Raw genomic sequence first — 22,145 nt, 5'->3', positions numbered from 1 at the left:
AGTCGCGGTGACCATTTATTTGAGCCGTTTATTGCACAAATCGATTACCCCCATAAAAAAAAAGTTGAGAAATGCGATGAAATAATGTACATAGTTTTCTAAAATTCCCTTTACAATATAAATTCGAATAAATAATATATAATGCATAAATACAGATGTAGCTTTCATTTAACGGTATATAAAATTAATAAAATAGAATGCCCAAAAAATAATCGTCAGTAATGTTACAATTTTTATGTGACTCGCGGAGTTAATCGATTTGTGCAACGAACGGCTCAAATGATACAACTTATCGTGACGATTTTTGCCTGGATACCTCAAAGAAATAAATCTTGTTTCGAATGGGTGGAGAAAGTCTTGAGGACGAATATCATCGTGAGGGTTTTTTGGTACCGCGGTAAAAGGGTTCCAATCGCAAAGCAAAGTTAAGAACCGCCGTCCCAGGCGACGGTTTCTTCCAAGGGAACGAGATTTAATGCGCGTTCGAGACGCCTATCGTTATGGTTACCGGAAAGTATCGACGTCCCGACGACGAACAAGCTGCGCGTATTTATCCTACCAGCAACGGGGAACTCGTATCGTTTGCCATAACAATGGCGAGATTCTCCGAAAGGAAAAGGGCGCAGATACCGAAATATCCGGGCGAAGTGGAGTGCACCGATAACAGACTTTCGCCGTGAATGCGAACGATCCCAGGAAATCTCGAGCGAGAGACTATGAGAAACACCCGACGGGAAACGAATAGCAAAAAGAAAATCCCGAGACGATCTCGCCGAAGCTTGGATGCTTGCAATCAACAAAGTTTTTCACGTTGTTAATCGAAGCCGTTCTCGCTACCTGGACGCGATTGTCGGCAATAAGTTTATTTGAGGCAATTTTAAGGTAAAATTCCCTTTAAGCAAGGCAATCGTCTTTCATGGGATTGAAGAATAGTGATATCTGGGGATTTTTCTTAAGGGTAGGGCCACACCAGAAATTATCCAATGGACAGCGTGCGATTTTTTCGACAAGTTACAAACTGTTTTTTTTTACACACAATTTTTCGATGAAATTTTGAGGTGAAAATTCATTTTAATGCACCATTTTGCGAGGAAACGATATTTTCAAATTTCCGTACGTAGTCCCGTTGATATTGACATGTATTAACAGAAAATGTTTGCTTTTTGATTACAGGTTAAAATTTCTGTGCTCGATCCTTTCGCCCGTTTGAAGCCTCGGGTAACAGCTCCCTTGAAATATTGCGTTCTCAAGTCCTCATTTTAGAAGAACAACGATAACAAAAAATATTGTTTTCTTACACTTCATTATGCGTTCAATAATATACCTTAATCGAATTTTCTATAAGAATTCTATAAGAATTTTACGCAATATTAATTTGTTTAAAACGGCAAGAATTCCAAAGAAGAAAACTTTACTCGAAAGACTCAATCACAGTTTCGAAATTGTTGGAATTAAAGTATTTCGGCCGTTTACTTTCGATCGTAAAACAGCTGTATCGATCGACGTCCCGTTCGGTGGATGACTCACGAGCCGAACGATTGTTTTTTGTTTTATTAATTAGTTCGATTGATTGACCACGAGCGATGGTCATCGCGTCGTCACACGTATTCCTTTATTGTATTGATATCCTGTACTGTCTAATTATAATAAACTATAATTACAACAGAAATATTTCTACGAAGATTCCGAAATTGTTAACACCTAACTGGGGTGTCGGAACGGTTAAGAATCGTCGGTTTGGGAGGATCGAGGCGATAGAGTCGTGCTCGCGGCTCGTTTTCCAGTATCGTTTCCTTGACGTAGCGGCCGTGACTTCGCCCCTCGCGTTTTCCATAATATCGGCAACGACGCTCGAGCTACTCGAGCTGCTCGACCAGCACGGTAATCTCGTACCCGAACTTTGTCGACGAGAGCGCGAAACATAACTCGTTAGAGGGAGGACCGAGGCGGCGAGCAAACCAGACGGGAACGGGAACGGGAACGGGAAAAGCGAGAACCGTTCTCCGAGAGGAACGGAGACCATGCCAACGACGATACGAGACGGTTATGCGCGTGTAAAGCGAAACTGTGACGACGGTGGCGGCGAATGATGTCGGTGGGTGGCAAATGCGCGGATCATGAGCCAGTTGCTGACGATGCACGAGTGGAAAGTGGAGGGTGAGAGGCTGCATTTTCGGCTGCGGATGTTTGGGAGACACGCGCGAAGCCAAGAGAAAGCGTTCGTCAAAACGCAGCCGACGTGGACGAAAATGGAAAAGGAACGTGTCGAAAGCGAGTTAACCCGAAAGTTTTAATAAACAAACCCGCGAGGCAGTCCACGCTGGAGGGCACGAAAAGAAACGGAAGCGACGGAAGAGCCGGTTGCAACAGCGGCGAACCAAAGGACGAGTCTTGGTTTGCGGAACGACGCCACAAAGGAAAAGGTAACTCGGGATTGCGTCCTGGCTGCGGAAGGGGAAAGAGATACAGCAGTAGTCCGCAAATCATTTGCATAATTGATTAAAGACTCGTGCTGGTCGAGTGTGCGCTCCGCGGGTGACTCGACTGGCTCGAAACGCGCGGCTTCTCTCGCGTATAAGCCATTAAGGGGCGGAATGGGTAGGGGAACCGTGCGTTGCGAGACGCTCGAATCAAGAGTACGACGTCTCGGTACTTAATCGCGTCTAAAACGGCCCCCATAAATCTTTGCCCGGGAACGAAAGTGCCTGCTGACGGATTAAAGCAACTACCGCGCTGATAGAACGCGCTGCGCGCAGTTTTCTCTTAATGGCGAGCTAATTTCCTACCTTCCTGGTCGACTGCGATCAAACCCAACATCGAGACGTTTACCTTTTTCTCCGGCTCGTGTTCGTTCGCTCGGCCAAAGAGAGCTCGCGTTTGCGAACGCTCGTCAAACGAATAACGGAATAGATTAACGATGAATTCGAGAAAACGCGATTTTTCAACGATGCGCGAAAATCAAGAATAATTGGTTTTACGCTAGGCTTAGTTCAGAAGAAAACATGCGTAATGGTAACGAAACAAAATGGAGTATCAGTTAAATGAAGTTGAGAGGTTTAACCGCAACTAAACCGTAACTTAACTACCAGCATGCAATTACTACACCAAGATTATATTTCTGGCCAGTACAGCAATAAATAAAACAAATGTTTAAAGTTATCTAACAATGATCATAACAATCCGAGCTACATGGTACAATGAGGGTAATATTTAATAATTATATATTTAAACAAAACAATTGTTGAAGAGTATCTAACAATGATAGTAACTACCTATTAGATAGTAGAAATTCCACCCTTTAATTTGAATTTTGTTAAAATCGAATCAGACGATTCTACCCCGAGTTAGGCACTTCAAAGTCACATACATTGTTATAAAAAAAAACAATTGTTTAAAAGTATCTGACAATGATAATAATCATGTATTAGGTAGTAGAAATTGTGCCCTTCAAATTGAATTTTGGTAGAATCGAATCGGACAATTCCAAGCTGAGCAATGACACCTCAAAGTTTCCTATTTTATAGACAATTATAAATGACTGACAGACGTAGTGACCTACATATAATGTACATATAGCGTCCTTGCAAGGCCGTTTCAATTCCGAGAAATACTAGTAAACATTGTAGTATTTCCTGGAAGGTACACCCCTCTAAATTCCTTGACATAGTAGTAAACATTGTAGTATTTCCTGGTTGGGAAGTCCCACAAAGTTTTTTGAAAGAGAAACATTTATATCCATTTTTCCTGACGATCGATTTTGATGAAATTTGGTATACAGGGGGTTTTGAGGTCGCTGCTTCTAAATCTGAACTCATAATTTAAAAATTCAAAATGGCGGATACAACATAACGACGCAAAATGCGAAAAATGACTGAATTTAGATGATACTTGGTATACAGGGGTTTTTGAGGATGCTGATTTCAAATCTGAACTCAAAATTTAGATATTCAAAATGGCGGATCCAATATGATGGACCAAAATAAGAAAATTGATTCGATTTGGATGAAATTTGGTATACAGGAGTTTTCGGGGTCGTGTTTCGAACTAATACGTATCAAAATGTGTGGTTGAAGAATCCTATATAACATTTAAAATTCAAGTCGGGTTTGGCTTAAGGGCACATTTGATCCTTTTATTCGGCTTACATGAAGAGCTGTCTGTTCTCTCTCCGTCGGATTGAACTATGCTACGAGCAATTTCATTCTGGAGGAGTAAATTGCTTTCGCCAACCATTGGGCACGATAAAGTCCAGCTGGCGCTCCGAATGGTATTCCTTTTTTAGGTACTCCATCAAGGAAGATAATAGTAAAATTTAATAATTCCCTGTAATTATCTCCAAGTTGGAACTCTTCGAGTTGTTTCTAGGCAAAAGTTATCGCGCCGGTCGCAACATTTCCGACATCGTCTCGAGGAAAATCATCCGACGCAGCAGTTTTGTAATTTGTTTAGTTAATTGCGAATTCAAATTTGGTTGAAAATGGAATTTCATGATAATCTCCTTTGAAAAATCCGAATAATTAAAAAAGTTGGAGTAAACATTTTTTGTACCCAAAGAGGCCTCCAGTTTCGAATACCGATTTTTGGTATACAGGAGCAAAAATAGCCCAGCTCATCAAATTAATATACTCTGCTACGTGTTCCTCTCCCTCGAAGAAGCTTTCCCAAGCGGACGTCGTCGGTGGAAACGCGTTTTCTCGCGGCAGGGGCAACGGTCGCTGGTGGCAGTTTCGGCGGTGAATTTTACGAAAACATCGCGTCAACGAACACCCGCCAAGCTGTACATCTCTGTCTTTCATTGAAGAACGGTTCGTTGATTTCTCGATACTCGGTAGTGGCGTGGTAGCTCGCTCGACCTCGCACGTTTACCGAGCCGTCGGAGACGATCGAGAAACGGGGGGACTCCTCCGTTGGCCGTAGAGCGAGCTACGTGCGGGAAACGTGCTAGGAAATATGTATGCGCGGACCTGATACCGCGGCGCATACAAGATGTACCGCGATAAAAAGTGCATTTTCGACCTCCCAGAGGATCACCGACCCGACGTCGAGGCTCTCGCTCGGGGAACCTTCGCTTTTCCGTTAATTTTTCCACCCTATTTTCGCATTCCTCGCCGTCTTTTTGTCGACTTTCCTCCGTCGGTGGCGGGACGATCGATGGAACCTGGGGGCTTACCGTCCAGGATCGAGGAGGATTTCGGGCTCGCGAGCCGTGAGAAAAAGACACGACCGTCCACAATCCTATCCGTCGTCGCCTTACGGAGGTTCCAGTTCCTCGATGGTCGTGGCGAATCGGCCACTTGTTGACAATTCGCGCCTGGCGATTGGCTCGACGATAAATTAACCCCCGTGACAGGGTGGACCAATTAATCGAGGGCGCGCGAGAGAGAGAGAGAGAAAGAGAGAGAGAGAGGGGGGGGGGGGGGGCCGGCTGGGGGGGATTCGTGCACCCGGGGGCAGGGACCGAACACTCGCGCCACGTCGTAAATCAAGCGGCAAGCAGCAACAACAGCAACCGTCCACGACGACTTGCCTAGGCCCCTTCCTTCTTCGGCCTGTTATTGCTCCAAACGAAACGAGCGAACTTGTTGATACATCGCCCACCGAGGCGGAATTCTCAAAAACTGACTGGAAATTTATAGAGTATTCAGATCTGTGCGAAACTTGACGCATCTAGAATTTTTTACACTCCTTGGATTATCATTTCAAGGCCAGTTTCTCGAGATGCAATGCGATGGTACGCCACAAAGTTGTGGATGATTAAAATGCATCCGTTCTCTACATTTGTGTTTAAAATGTTGCTGTTTCGTCTTACATAAGGACCAGCAATCCTACCCCTATTTGTTTTCGCTACAACTTCCTCGATTCTAAACATTTCACAAAAACTTCCGCCCTTATTTCACAGCCGAGACTTCAAGACGTTGGATGATACCGATTGTTTGTACACGGAGAGCTCGAGTAGCGGTAGAGACGAAGAACAAAACTTGAAACTGAAGTCAAAGCGTGTTTTCATTCCGCTCCATTCTTCGTGAAGTGTTTGACATTTTTGTGAATTTTTATTATTGTTTCGGTGGCCAGAACTTTCATTCTTTAATGAAAATTCTCGCTAGAATGAAAAGAGCTGACTTCGGGAAATCTGACCTTTGAAACGGGTCAAAAATAAACAAAGCTTTTTCCGGTTTTCTCGCGACCCTTTGAAACGATGTCCACGTACAGTCAGTCTTATAAGTCTTTGTACTCTCTACGTCTATCGAAAAAATTTGTCGAAATTAAATGATAGGCTCGACGATATAAAATCAATTTTTCATTATAAATATATACATGATTAAACTTTGCACACCTTTGCACAAGTACTCGTATCCTGTATGTCTAATGGAAAAATTTGTCGAAATTAAATGATAGGCTCGACGATTCCAAATCAATTTTTCATTGTAAATATATACATGATTAAACTTTGCACACACATATATTTATAATGAAACATTTATTTGGAAACACCAAAGTTGTCACTTAATTTAAACAAATTTCTTCGATAGATATAGAGGTTACGAATACTTATGGGACTGACTGTATATGCCAATGGAAACAAAAGGGGAACGAAACGAGGATAACCAGTTTCTATCTCGCCCGCGATAACGAGTCAGCGGATGGGCGCGCATCGATCCTCGAGGATGCTGCTGCGAGTATCGCGTTTCGACGAAAGACAACGTCCCGTCTCGACGTGGACGACTTGTTTCTCCGAGTCTCCTCGAAGGAGCGGAGAGGAGCAGCGTTTACGGTGAACGTAAAACCGGTAGATCGAGCTGCCACGGCGAAGAGATATGGTGGTTCGGCCGTGTATCATATTCGTCTACGTTTTACGACGGCACGATGGATCTCTCTTCTTTCTCTCGGATAGTGGCTTAGATTCGCGCTCCAGCTAACACCGCGGGATCAGGAGTCGCGTCGTCGATATCTCGCGGGGAAGTACGCCGTTCGCCGAGCGAAAAAAGGAGAAACAGTCCTCGATACCTCTGCAAATACGAATAGATTCCGCAGGAGGAAAAAGAAAGACGAAGGAAGGAGCGAGAGCTCCACCGTCGTCGTACCTTCCCGCGTTACGCGGGCTCGTAAAATTCGCGAACGAGGGACTCTCTATTACTTGCGTCGATCCTGACAAAAAGGTTCGAGGATGGGGGAGGGAAGAGTCAATAACCGGAAACGATCGTGTCGAAACGATCCTGGCGAGCCTACGCCGCAAACTGAAATAGCGAAACAGCCATCTCTATCTAACGGAGAAAAGAAAAAAGTATCGTATCGCCGAATACACGGAGACTGGTCGGGAGTTACCTTAATTATTTTCTCTCCCCTTTGGCTCAGTCCCTCGGTTAGGAGAGAGCCGCCCCCTGTCCCCTTCCCGCCCACAGCCAACTCCCAAGAAAATTACAGGCAGCCTCGATAAATATTAACTCCGTAGCCCGGAAAGGTCGTGAAAGCTACACCCTCGAGTTCGGCCTCTCTGTCGTCCTTTCCATCTCCCTCCACCGTCCTGCCACCCCTGGGCAGGTTACGTTTCAGACGGTCAGGTTGCTCGAAGTGGTGGTGCAACAGGGCTTGAGACGAAGGGGCGCGAGCGACGTCGAGGACGAGGACGAGAACGAGGGAGTAAGGGAAAGAGAAGGACGGAAGTCGGAGGTTGCCGGTGCGACGAGCTGGAAAGGATGGTCGATACTATTTTCCTGCAGACGCGGAACATCCCTATTTATTCGGGTTAAGCGGCGCGGGCTTCCAGCTACGACGGATGCGCGCTAAATTTGCCAAAGTTCGTTATCGCTCACCGAGACCCCTCGAAAAAAAAACCACCGTCTGTCACCCGGAGAGAAATGCGACGCCGATTCATCCTAAGTGACGATCGATCGCCAACGATCCAGGACTTTCGTCCACTGGACCGCGGATACGGGGAAGCTGTGTTACGTCCCAAGATCGCCTGGGACTTTTTCGGTATCTTATTTTCGTTTAAAGTGCTAAAGCGCACTTTGTTTCTATTTATTACGTGATGCGAAGCAATGTTAGATTGGAATCATTCTGGTTCATATTTAACACACGTACATATACATTCTCGAAGCTACTCAAAAGAAACGTAATTGGTTGCTGACTGAAACCAGGAGCTACAGTGGGTGTAGAATGTATTCGTACACCGATCAATTTATCAACATATTTTTGCGTGAAATTATAGTTTATTCACTTTTTTATTTTATAATCAATGATATTTTACATATTCTCGGAAGTCTCTAAGATAGATATAGTCCAAACAACATTTATTAGTTAATATAATTTGTGAAATTAACAAAAAAAATGCGAAAAGTGGATAAAAGTATAGAAGCAATAAGTACTTGTACGATTCTTATGCCGAACCACTTACAGTAGAGTTTGTAACGTAAACACATTAGTTTATTGGTCCGTGCGAATTAGAAAACATCAAATTTCCAGTAAAGTACTTTTAAACAGTTGTGCGAATACTTATTGTTTCGACATTTCTATCGATTAATTGTTTCCTTCTTGTTAATTTCGCAACTTACATAAATAGCTATTTTTTTTGTAATCTATCTATTCTACAGATTTCCGAGAATATGTACAATGTCATTGTTTATAAAAAATAAGTTAATAAATTACAATTTTACATAGTTTTTTTTGGAAATTGATCAGTGTACTAATACTTTCTACACCCACTGTAGTTATCTATTGGTTAGTAATGATTTTGAATATTTTTAGAAACAGTATCTACCGCTATCCATGCGGTGTAATATTACAGCAGTCATATTCTCAGTCATTGCTTGAACAAATATTGTTAATAATTAATGTAACTATTATCAGAAATTAGTTTTTAGTTATTCCAGCTAACAGATGTAACGATATAGAACAATTTCTCACGATTACTGTGTTCTGTGACGTGTGATGCGGAGAAAGAGAAGAAGCTCACGCGTCACAGCAATTTATTTAATAAATTTATATATATATTTTACTTGCCTATCGGCAAGGTCAGGTCTTTGTCGCAGCAGTCCCGTACGGGCCCTGTCTCGTATGTGAATTTCTTAGTGGAATTTGAATAGAAATGTAGGGATGCGAACGGATTGAAACGGTCAATACGAATTACAATGATAATTTTACTGCTGAAATGAGGCTATTGTGTTTAATTGAATAGAACTTCGGATTATGGTACAATTAGAAATGATATACTTGTAATTTAAACCAATGGCTCGAACAACGATGCCCGAAATACAGAAATTTGCTCTTCGAATTAGTTACAATCTTTCGTTTTCTCGTTCCCATTTTACAATAACAGTATATATAACCGATTAGTGATTATTGTACATTTATTCCGATAATTATATATATAATATATATGACTATCGGAATAAATGCACAATAATCAATAATCGGTTAGGTACCACCCGTGAACATGAATTTTGGTTCACCCGGAAATGAAATATCATTTTTGATATTCCGAGTGGTCACAATTATGCAAAAGTACATATAACAATATCGTACTGAAGGATAACACTCACCACTAAGATTTATGATACAATTTATCGCTGCAATATTCAGCTACAATACTGAGACTGGTGGGTGTTGTTCGTCGATGACGCTCTGGTCGGAGGTAAAGCACACACACGTGAAAGAATTATAATTTACGTAATCAAAAGCGAAATTAATATTTACAGAAAGGAAAAAGAAAGTATAAATCTAGAATGCTTTAAATAAATTAAAATAAAATTATTTTCACGAGGAATAAGAGTCCTTGCCTATCACTCACTTTTCACAAAATGAATTTACTTTAATACGGCAACTCTGTTCTAAACTATTCGCTCGGACTACTATCACGCTTTCGCGACTGTACGATGAGAAGTGAAAATTAAATAAATGAATTTAATATAAAACTGTTTAACAAACGACCCGAGTTTTGCCTACCGTTTACTTCGTATTAAAATACTACTGGGTAACGCACTCTAACTCTTAAATGGTTTGCTCGGACTACTCTCGCGCTCTATGCGACTGTACGAGAAGAAGTGATCTCGGCTCGCGGTTTGCTCAACCACGTAAACTCTGTCGAACGTTCTAGAAGGTTCGAAGACAAAGGATCTAGAAGCACGTGATGGAAGATTCGTTGATATAAAAACTACCAACATTGCTCGGCGACTTGGTACGCGCGAGTATCTTGTGTTGACGAATGGTACCGTTCCTTCGCGTCTCGCGCCACCGAACTGCTCAATTCGTCCACGCGACAACGTTACGCGAGTGCGAACACAAGGCCGCTTCAAAATATACCTTAGCTTCCAGAACGTTCGAAATGAAGAAATGCCGAAAGAAATGCTTAACTCGATTTCGTGGTATTTCTACATCTCTCCTTTAAACGATGTCTGTAACCGTCGTATCAAATATTTGAGAGAAACGAGTAATATTTGAATTTAGCAATGATACGTTGTGTGCTTATCCTTTACCACGACGCTTGAATATTTATATCGCATATATAACAATTAACGCATAACTTTCGCAAGACGCAACGCGTACATACTATTATATTTACAATGTGAAACATATTAAACATATTAAACATATTTACAAGATTTACCCGCGGCGCGGTGTTGCCAGCAGGGCGAAAGTGGCGTAACGACGTTGATTTCAAGGAGGGAATGTGTATTCTTTCTCGTAACGAATTCAGCAAACTACCGTCAAAGGCTAGGTTTGTGTTCGATTAGAACGAATTCGGGATGGTAAACCATCTCGAACACATTCCTGCCGACGAAATCAAGAAAAATTTAAATTTAAATTGTCGGCACGTAACAGTTCGATGAATACTTATTCTGAACCGTGATTCTTATTAATATTTAATCGAAGACGGAATGTTGCTATATGCATTCTAAATATTCAATTAATTCGGAGATGTACAATGTTTTTATATTTTAATATCTCTTGATTAGAACAATTAAAGCTTAATACCTTCGACATAAATTAAACATTTGTGATATATACAGCATTATTCAGTGTTTGATTAAACATTAATAACAATAATGGTTCAGAATAAGTATTCATTCGAGACATTAATCGTGAGAAATTTGTCAATATTTTAATATCTAATGATTGCAGCAACTATATATTAATTTCTGACAATAGTTAAATTAATTATTAACAATGCTTATTATTTAAACAATGATGGGGAATATAATTTTGCTGTGACATAAATGTTTCACGAATTATTGTCTATATGGATTCAACGAGCCTTCGATGCGACCGTCACACGGTTGTTGTTCACCCTTCCCCTTCTCTACTTCGACAGGTACAAGCGTACCACAACCCTCGACACAGATAGACGAAGGGCGCGGTCTCATTCCTCGACGATCCTTCGGTCGGTATGGATCTCGCGATCGCGCGTCAACGTCTCGCGTTCCTCCTTGTGTAGTTTCCCTTAGTTATCGTAGCTTGGTATTGCTTGTGGGTATCTTAGTTTAGTTTCAGTTTAGTTTAGTATCAAACATGGATACTGTTAATTTCTTCAGTAGATCCGAAGTAACATTATCTAATTTTTGTAATATTTCCCTATAAATGTTTTTGATATATTGAACATTCTTTCTGAACTTTTCAGTCTAAACGATCCCATAGTTCCACTATAAAAAAAAAACATTTAATATTATTAAATGTTGTTAAATACACATCCAATATAGAATTTAGTAACAAAAGTTGTATAGTAATAATTTACGATTTATATTAATTATTTATTGAAAGTAGTAAGTGTTCACATATTTATGAGCGAGGGTGTATATACTAGCGAATCATACTAAATATAACTTATACTAAAATGTGGAACGCTTCACGACTTTGCGTGTCATCCTTGCGCAGGATCCATGCTAATATTCTCTGTATTGTTCCAATTCTAGTGTATGTACTGATTCGGCAGTACATATGCTATACATATAGTACACCATTGTTCTCATATATGTACATATATACAATCCCTGTACAAATTAATCGATTTATGCAATGAGCGGCTCAATGAATAAACGAGTGAATAACGGTCTTATTAGAAAAACACACATTCTCCTCTCCCAAATGGCTCGATAGAGACGTACACAATCGCTTTACGTCTGTAAAAACAATTTCCATGATCGTCACAACCAATTAAATTTTTCTTTTGCTATAGCATCGCAACTTTTCTCGGCAGGTAAACGGTTCAGCCAGTCGCACGAGTCCGTATCTTTCGCCGTCGTTGGTGACACGTGAAAAACTCGGTGTCCGTACGCGATATGGAGCCCGTGCGTCAAGGGGTTAAAAGAGGGAAGCCAATTATCGACTGCCCGCGATACTTGCCATAGAGAGAGAAAGGGAGAGAGCGCGCGCGTTTCGTCCCATTTAGCAATTCACCCGGTTACATGTTTAACGCACCCCGTTAACTATTTCATATGGGTCGCAACGGATTCGAGGCTAGCGCGACAGAACTCGCGTCAATTTACATTGACGATGAAACCCGAGCTAGCGCATCGACATTAACCGCGGTGGGGTTGCATCCCGTCCCAAACCCGTCATTAATAACGATAACGCGAAACCGGATCGCCCGTGTAAGGAATAAACCGAGAGATTTCGCCGGCCACCGATAAACGGGCGTTGCGTTCGTTTTTCTTTGAGAAATTTTCATTTCTCCGAAGGTTTATTATTGTTTAGATGATCAGAAGAGACGAGAAAGCTGACGCTTTCTGTTTCAACCGTTTTCGTTTGTTACGTCTCGTAACGTCTAAAAACTGGCGACTCGACAGCACTATGAAGGGAGTATCGGGCACAGGTGACAAGGTAAGGGTACTGCATGCGAATGGTCAGATGGCTAAGCACGCCTAAAAGTAAACCATCTTCCATGTCACCTCGTACATATCAAATATAGTCACAATTGCTTCGTATCCGTGACTCGTATTCATAACGTGCAATCTACGAGTCCTCCAGACAGCTTCTATTTAGATAAAATTCTGAAAGAAGCGACTCAACCCTAACTAAAGTATGCATTAAAGCCAAAACATCGTTTTTTCGTCAGCGGTATTCGAGACCAGCGCGACACACCTCGCGTCAATTTGCATACAAGGTAGAACCCGAGCTGGCGCATCGACGATTAACCGTGTCGTGGTTGCATCTCGTCTCAAACGCGTCATTAATAACGATAACGCGAAACCGGATCGCTTAGGTAAGGAATAAACGGTGCGAGTTCGCTGGCCCGCTCTCGTCGCCTCTTTGGTAAAAAACTAATTTCGCGGGACGATTCCATGATTAACGATGCGAGCTCCGCAGCCAGGGAATCCTCTCGCGCCAAGAACTTTTTTATGCGCCGCTAAATCACGTTCGTGGCCTCGTTTTACGTTAATTTTATTTTACCGTTGATATTATGGCGGTGCCGCGCCGCTAGGAAAAGATAAACGAAACGATGAATTATTCATTCCAAGATAAACACGATTTTAACAAAGAACGATCGCACATTCCGTCGCTGGACCACCGTGGTCCGCCATCTGCAAGGGGGAACGTTAAGTACAACGCTAGGCGACGGTGAAATCCGTCCCTGGACAAATACTGATGACTTTTACCGATTTTCGCGTGCTAAGCTATATCCGATATCAGAAACTGTCCATGCTTCTGCAAGTATTAAGTCTTCCGGAAAGTTCTGTTCGTTCCAGTTACAACAAGTTTTTAACAAGTATGCGAATATTCATTAAAAACGATATACAAATTGCAATCATGCTGGCAAGATGTCAAAAATAATGATAAAAATTATATTATTCAATCAAATTTATTCAAGGTATGAGAAATTTATTATTTTGCATTATTCTGAAAATGGGCAGAACTTTTCAGTAGACCTAATAACTGTAGAAAACTTGTTATTAAAGCGAGTTGTTTAATTGAACTATGATCACGTGTGAATCTTGTTGGCGAGTTCGCGATAGGAATTAGAGCGATATCAATCTTATAAACGATTCTGCGTTTGATTTCGGTGCTGCATCGATCTTGTGAGTGGATTTGCTTTTGAATTTCCAGTTGCAATACTCTTGCAGAGAATGATGTACCGCCCAAGCGTATAATGATCCCAGTGGAAGATAATACACCTAATGGAGTGTTAGAATGTCTATTACCTGCGCATGAGCGTGCAGCTACTTAACTTTGGTTTACGAATTGACCCTAGTGCTCACGGCTGCGTCAAACCTGTTGACAGAGTCGCCCTTAACTCGGAGCTTCGTCAATCGTGTAAATGATAGTGTTTCCTTGGTTTTTTGTGATTGAAAATCATTTACAAATAGTATGGCCGCATATCTGAAAAATATCACACTGACGTAACGCTTGATGAGTTGTCAGGGATGGCGATCGATTTTTAGAACAGTCGACAGTATGGGTGCATGTCTAAAAAATGTCACACTGACGTAACCCTTGACGATAAAGATGTTAGAATAAAATAAATTGCAAAAATGATTTCTGTTGGATCGAAACAGATCCAAGTGTTTGAATATCGCGCGACTAGTTCGGTCCTTGACAAACTTCTCAGACAAATACTATACGTATCTGAAGTAATTAACGCCGCCGACCACGATGCGTTGTCGGCGTTAAACAAGACAAAAAAGTTTAACATGAAATTTGCAAAAAGAAACCGAGTCTCGTTCAATTGTATGGAAAGCATCATCCACGACGCATCGTCTCCATTGTAACCGCAATCTTGCTATATTAAAGGTACGCAATTAGCACAAAATAATAACGCATAACATAAAATTATCTAAATTATAAACGCTACGGTTAATCGATATTACCGATGACGACTCAACGTCGTCAACCGAATTATAGCGATCATGCATGATCCGTAGAATGATTATGGCATACGCAGTCATTCTGGCACACATACATAAATACACAATTTACACACTCATATGCATGCATGTATTCTTTAATTTAAAATATATTTTACGAGGTTTTTGGCCGCAAGGTCTTTTTTCCTCGGGGTTTATCCCCAAATATTGTTGTTTTTTTTTATTTACTAACATGTTTATTTGCATTTTATTATCTGAATCACGAAACTCAAGAAATAACTTCAGTTTTGACGCTACAATTTCGCATGTCCTTGTATTGATTTTAAATCACCTGATTCTTACGCTCGAACTGCATAACTATCCTACTTCAGTCGTTCCACTGAATGCATGCATCGCGATACTATTATTTCTATTCTTCTTGACATTACTTTGGCTTACATAACACCTTAATTTTGTCCTACACTCTTCGTCATGAAATTCGAGACACTTTTTCAAAACGTCATAAATATGAGAGTTTTCCCAAGTAACCCCACATTAACGTCATTGACGGATCCGGATGCGCAAATGCTTCGTTAGCAGGTTCCCAAAAAATCAGACTTTTTGAATCACGCTTTCGTTGCCAAATCGGGGCAGATTTGAAAGAGCAGCAAGTGGACCGGACGAAATCAGCGTTCAAGAGCGGAGCGGTACGTTACGAAGGAGATGCAGCCGTTCGTGGTCAGACCAGACCGGACTCCGATAGAACATGGGTGAAAATTATTTGTTTCGTTTTCAAAGGTCACGGAATTATCCTTTGTTTTTTCTTTAAAGTTTAATAAGATATTACAGAAATTGAAGTTTTTGTCGTTTATTTTTGCAAAATGTCTTTTTTTTATTGATCACTGTAGTTCGCGCTATCGTAACTCTGTACATATAGTATTGTACATTTACGTTAATCTTGTCTCTGGTACACGTTTGTTGGGGCCCACTGGTCCCCATCTAGCTAGGGTACCCCGGGGTCGCTAAGCCCGTACTGTAGCTGGCTATTCGCATGCTGCAGCCCCTGAGGGCGTAAATGATAGCGAAAGATGACAATACAGTGTTAGAATATGTATGCCTTAAAGAGGAAGCCCGGTTCAGAACGTTGAAAATAAGACATTTCCTTATGAATTTTCTAAAAATAATGTATTAAGCGGATCTCTATTAAATTTACAGAGCCTTTTATTCGATAATTGATGATAGCAAATAATTTGTTTTCAAAGAAACTTCAATATTTTCCATCGACAATGTAATTATACGATAACTAAGGCCGATCGCACACGGTCGCAACCGATCAGTTTCAAACCACTTTGAAACTATTTGCATGCGACCGTGGATCTAGGTAAAACAAAGATAGTGGAGTAGGTAAAACAAAGAGCGCAAACGGTTTGCAACACTAATTTCAAATCGCTTGCGCTCGTGTACGTTCGGCCTAAGATAATCTTTAGTTTTTTTGTTCGAGACAAAAATTAAAAACTCTTTAAGGCTTGATACGTTATTTTTAAAAAAATTCGTAAAAAAATGCCCCATTTTCAACGTCCTGGTCTGAGTATTCATTCGCTACCTTAAGTATTCGAATGCTTACGTACTTAACGCCATCAATCATAGAGACTGTCTCGCGGTCGATTTCAAAGTCGCGTCGGCCACTCCGACGACGCAACGTTGGACCAGGTTTCGCGCGAGGCAAACTTATTTCGGTAAACGTGACGGCGGAACGACGATAGACCAGAACGGGAACTGGAACGAAACGGAAAGGGCGAGGGGTCGAGGGAGCCGAATGTCGATATTCGGACGAATCGCCAATAAGGAGAACATACGATTTCGCTCGTCCCTCTCGAAACGGTATTTCGAGAGGCGTAATTTCCGAGCGTCCGGGCCCTGGGATCCTGTCCCGCGGACTCGATCGTTTATCGGCCGCGTGGCTCGATTAATTAACGGATAATCGATTTACGCCAATTTCATACAAACTGCCCCGCCAAAGTACAACGTCTTTGATGACGTAACCGCCAATCGTCGGATCGACGATACGCGCGGTTTTCAGCGAAAACAATTTCGCTGTCTTCTCAATCCACTCGAAACCACAATGGAATTTATCGTCTATAGCCACGGAACGGGATTCGAACCCCGGACTGTTTTCAAAGGAGCACCGCAACGGGCATAAAGGGAACGAGATTTCGACGCGTTCCTCCGCGTTCCTCCTACGTCCTCGATATGCCGAGATGCGACTGTAACGATTCTTGTCATCGAGACACACCGCTCGGGCCATTTTATCCCTTTTAATCGTTTCATCTCGATAAAACCTCCACCGATTCCCATCTCCTCTCCCTCTCTCTCTTTCTATTTATCTTGCTCCGCGCGTTCCTCTGTCTCGTTTTTTCCTTCTTTCGCCCGTATGGCGACGTCCGAGTTTTGGTTTCCCGTCCACGAATCGGACGTAAAAGCGATATCGGCTGACGGGAGGCCGAGGCGTACGCGAAACAATGGAAAAGAGCCGAGCCGGTGCTTTGATCGTTCTGCGAGGCTCCCTTCCGTCGTCGACCGCGCGCTCTTCAGCGTCGAGAACGCGCGGTTAACGATTACCATTATCGTTACCGTAACGAACGGAATTGGCCATCGCGTCAGCTTCAGTTTGCCGAACAAAGTGGACCAAAGTGGAGGCGAACGAGATCCGGGGAGTCAGGAAAAACGATTATACCGTTACGAAGAAATTTTTATGCCTAGCTCGTGATCCCTCGTTGCATCCGGGAGACGTCGGCCCAGAGGATACCGGACATCGTTCCTTTCCTCCGTGGCGTGAATAAACCGGATGGATGGAAGGAAAACGGTACAAAGTTAATTTCTCATCCTCCCCCCGCTTCAGCCACCCATCCATCGTTTTTGTTTTTCTTACTCTTCGTTTCTTCTTCCTCGTCTCCTTTTTTTCCCCTTCTTTTTGCATTCGCCAAGATTTCCCCGCGGAATCCGTTTACAAACGACCCAGCTTATTATCGCCCTTAAAGCACCGCTCGAATCCATTCGCGCGCATCGGCTTCCAAGAGGTAATGGAACAACGGAATAATTGTTTCGACTATCGGCCTTCTTCGCTTTCCGTGCCGCCCCCCTCGTTTTCAACGTCGATACGATCGTCGGGGAAGCTGCTTCGATTTCTCCGACAATTAGTCAGCCGAACGGTCCGCGTAGCCCCAGCCTCGGATCCCCGAGGTGATCAATTTACAAGAGTCTGACTCGCGAACACACTCTCGGCAAAGGCGCCGATTAAATTACTTTCGCGACGAGAATATTTCCACAAGTTTGCTCCCGGTCCCGTGGTCTGGCTCGCGGGACGCGTCGCCCGGCGGTCGCGATCGCTACTACCGAAACACCGATCGATCGGGAATTCCCGCGTTTACGCGACCAACTATTTTCAATTTACCCGTCCGAGAAAACTGGAGCCGCTCGATCGGAAATGGGGCGCGTTACCGGGGCCGTGAATACTAACAACGATCAGAGTGGAATTAACTATTGTTTCGTATCGATCCGCGTTCGCCAGCTATGGCTGACAACGAGTCAGGATATTGATAATTACGGCACCTGGCGTTGTCCAAAGTATCGCTCCAACGAGCGAGAGGAACGTATGAGCGTGTGGGTGTGTGTTTGAGTACGAGGTGTGTCAGAAAAGTAATGGGACTGAAATTCTTGCTTGGGAACTAGAAGCAATGGATAAGCGGAATACCGTCGAGTCCGAGAGCTACATCCTCGCCGTACTTTCGGAGCGAGCTTCGATTAGCTGGCTGGAAAATGTGTAGTTTCAAACTCGTTTATGTAAGGAGGAACCGCGCTGAAATATCCGTGAATTCTCTGTTGTGCGAAAGAAGCGTTTCAAAGGAAGTTACTGTACGGCATCAAGCGGAACGCATACTATTGCACTATATCTCCGTGAAGACATCCATTGAACTCGTGCCACGTGTGATATTAAAATTTACTCGTTATTTCTCTAGTCGGCCCGTAACAGAGAATTTTGGTACCGTGCGAAGTGATTTATTTTATTCGAGAGTACGCTATAAATTTCGAAGCTTGAGGTTATCGAACTGTGAATACTAATGAGCTTCCACGTTCCAAAACATAGTAAGTGCGGATCGTGTAACGTTTGAGTTGAACTCGTTAATTACGTCAAGCTTATAGAATGCGAACACACTTTTCGGATGTGTGAAAGCCACACTTTAACTCGTAGTCTCCATAGAAAATGATCCTTCTGTACGAATTTGACAGATGATTTGACTTGCGTTCGAAGCGTAGGTAATACACGCGTTGCACTTCTTAATCGTGTAAAGCGTGTAACGCGCGAACTCGCTCCGTTTGAATGAGCAATACATCAGCTGGAAACTCGCGGCAGCATCAACACTACGGACATAGACGCGTTAGAATTCGAAGTTACATCGATCTAGTAGACGGGTTTGCGCTTCAATTCGTTGCTGATCACTGTCACTAACAGTACTTTATTATGTAAACGTGTAGACGGTACTTCTAGTATAGGGTGATAATGGGCTGTTTGAATACGCAGTACCAACGATTATATTTTTAACCCCGTCAATCTTCTTGCCGAGTTAGCGCTGGAATTCGAGCTATGTTGAGCTTAACAGATAGGTTCGTGCGTGAACGTAGAGCTGCATCAGTCTTACGGGCGATACTATAGCCCGATACTATAGTACCAACGTATAATGTTCGCGATAAATGTCTTAATGGCATCAAATTTATGCAACGATAAAGCACTGCTTAGGGGTGCAATATCCGCGTCGAAATTCAAAGCTCCATCAATATTATAGACTGTACCGCGCTGGAATTTAACGCGTCTTACTCCTGGAAATTCATTTTATAAAGTATTCGTAACAGAAGATGACAACTGCCTCGTTGTATATCGCTTCTGCGTATTTAAATTCAAGGAATTCTCGAGTGCAAGTTGCTACAGATGAAATTCTCGATACACATACCCCCCTTACTTATTAACGTAATTTATTTTATTTATTTTTATTTTCTGACCTCATTGTCTTTTTAGCACGTATCTAACCGTTGACCTGTGACGTTTTTATTTATTCACCTTTATCGTCTTTTATCTTTTGACCCTTCTTTTTGTTTTTATGTATTTGATTTATGTTTGGGTATGTGTATGTCTGTTTATTTATTTATTTATTTACGTTTCTATTTGTTCCGGACTGCAAAAGCGCCTCCCCGTTTTTGAATACTTATTTATTTATTTATTTTAGGTTAGTTTACTTTCTCCCTCAACTTTATGGGATCTATGGCCGGGCCATATACACCCTGTCGCCTTAAAGACCCCTTATCGGTACCGTCCGGTAGGGGTAAGGAATAGTGTTAAGGGGAGTCCCGAGCGGGTCCCTTCCCGGCCCGGACCGGGAAGGATATACACGGTCTGTCTAAAAAGAAACCGAACTTTTGCTATAAAAAGAAAAAAGTACAAGTAAAGTTTTTACAAACACGGTTCGCGGAACTTATTCACTCAAAATAATCTCCCTCTGCGTCAATACAGCGTGTAGACCGCGTAATTAACATTTCGAAGGACCTTTGCAGCTCCTGTTTTGGTAGCCCGTTTAGTACGGCGGTTACAGCGGCCTGAATCTCCGAAATGTTGCTATAATGTGTCCCTTCCATTGGAATTGGTATTTTTATCTAGGATCATTCAGCCTACTCGTCTGATCTGTCTACCTGCGATTATTTTCTTTTCCGAAAATTGAAAATTCCAATAAAAGGGACACATTATAGCAACGTTTCGGAGATTCAGGCCGTTGGTACTGCCGTACTAAACGGGGTACCAAAACAGGAGCTGCAAAGGTCCTTCGAAATGTTAATTACGCGGTCTACACGCTGTATTGACGCAGAGGGAGATTATTTTGAGTGAATAACCGTGTGTGTAAAAACTTTACTTGTACTTTTTTCTTTTTATAGCAAAAGTTCGGTTTCTTTTTAGACAGACCGTGTGTAGAGAGTTTTGGAAAAGAAGGCCCTCTGTGGGCACAGGGGAGTGCGGTCGGCCGACTGGCGGCTCCCCTTGGGGCAATGTAATACCACCGGGTAAGTTCCGTCTCAGGGGACCTAGGTGGTGGTTTTTAGTGGGTAGTGTAGGACGTGAGGGTGATAGAACAACGAGGATTCGATTTGCAGTCCTGTTTATTGTAACTCGAGGACGACTCGTTAAAGACTGTCCTTCAAATTTCCTTACACCACCACCTCTTCCTTGCGCCCTTAACGCGTCTCCCCGGGAAGGGGGTGTGCTGAGGTGGGGCAGTACCACCGTTGGAAATTTGGCAATGCAGCGGGATTTCCTCCGGGCCTCAGGCCTCGCATCGTCGCCCGCCGAGAGTTGCTCGACTTTGCCTGGCAGCCCTTCGGAAGACCTATGGTCTACGACATTTGCAATATGCTATTGAGGCTGTAGGTAATTGTCGCGAGGAAATCTGTTAATAACGGAAAAAGACGGCTTTCTCAGAAATACCTTTGTCGTTTGCTTGTCGTAAGCCATTCTAGCTGTTTGCACGCGAACCATTATTTTAGATGCGCGCTAGCGGCTACAGTAGAAATTCCACACTACCCCTCAACAACACTTGGAAGGTGTCTTCTAGAAGATTTTCCACCACCTCGGTACAAAAAAAAAAAGGAAAAAAAGATTAAATCCTCGAGAAACGAAGAATTCTTATTAATTTCTGTACCTTCTTGACGCGTATTTATATACGGATTCTGATTAACAACCGCAAGAACACCGGCAGTATTCCACACAATACACGTTTCCTGTCGTTTCCGTTCCGCGTTGAAGCTGCCAGTTTCTTCGAGCATTTTATTAAGCTTTTCAAACGAACGACGCGATAGTTGATTTCAGTCGGGATATTTTTCCGCAAAAAGTATTCCCTCTCACAGAATTTTCTTCCCGTGCACCGTAAACGAGGGATCGTATCTTGCTTCTCGCTATTATTAAATTTCATCGTTATGCTTACCTACTTGCCACGCTCACTCCTATGGATTTTAGTTTGCGTAGCAATAACTTGGCGCACACACGCCCATGCATATGTATATTTCATGTTTGGATTTGAGAATCAGTCGAGCAAATCTTGTAGGGATTCTTGGTCATGCTCGTGGAAGAATTAATTCTCCGAAGTAGATAATTGGAGTAGATACGTACAGCCAGTGTAATAAGTATTCGTACAGGAACCGATACAAAATGAAACTTCATATATTTATTTTATTAATAAATTTTAGGGGAAGAAATAATTAACCGACATTCCTACATATTTTTAGAGTAAATTTAAACCATAGAATTAATATACTTTAATAGACTTAAAGTCT

The 22,145-nt window shown here is 42.4% G+C and overlaps 1 non-coding gene across 1 annotated transcript; it reads right to left on the bottom strand.

Annotated features, from left to right (window-relative positions):
* Positions 1 to 11,823: 11,823 nt before the first annotated feature.
* Positions 11,824 to 11,929, bottom strand: LOC128881676 (U6 spliceosomal RNA). The gene has a single exon (XR_008458145.1). It is a non-coding gene; the product is annotated as a U6 spliceosomal RNA (small nuclear RNA).
* Positions 11,930 to 22,145: the final 10,216 nt, after the last annotated feature.

Source organism: Hylaeus volcanicus, chromosome 8, assembly GCF_026283585.1.
Source record: "Hylaeus volcanicus isolate JK05 chromosome 8, UHH_iyHylVolc1.0_haploid, whole genome shotgun sequence".
NCBI classification, from domain to species: Eukaryota; Metazoa; Arthropoda; class Insecta; order Hymenoptera; family Colletidae; genus Hylaeus; species Hylaeus volcanicus.
Note: the sequence above shows the minus strand (reverse complement) of the source record. Positions and strands in the feature narration are given on the sequence as shown.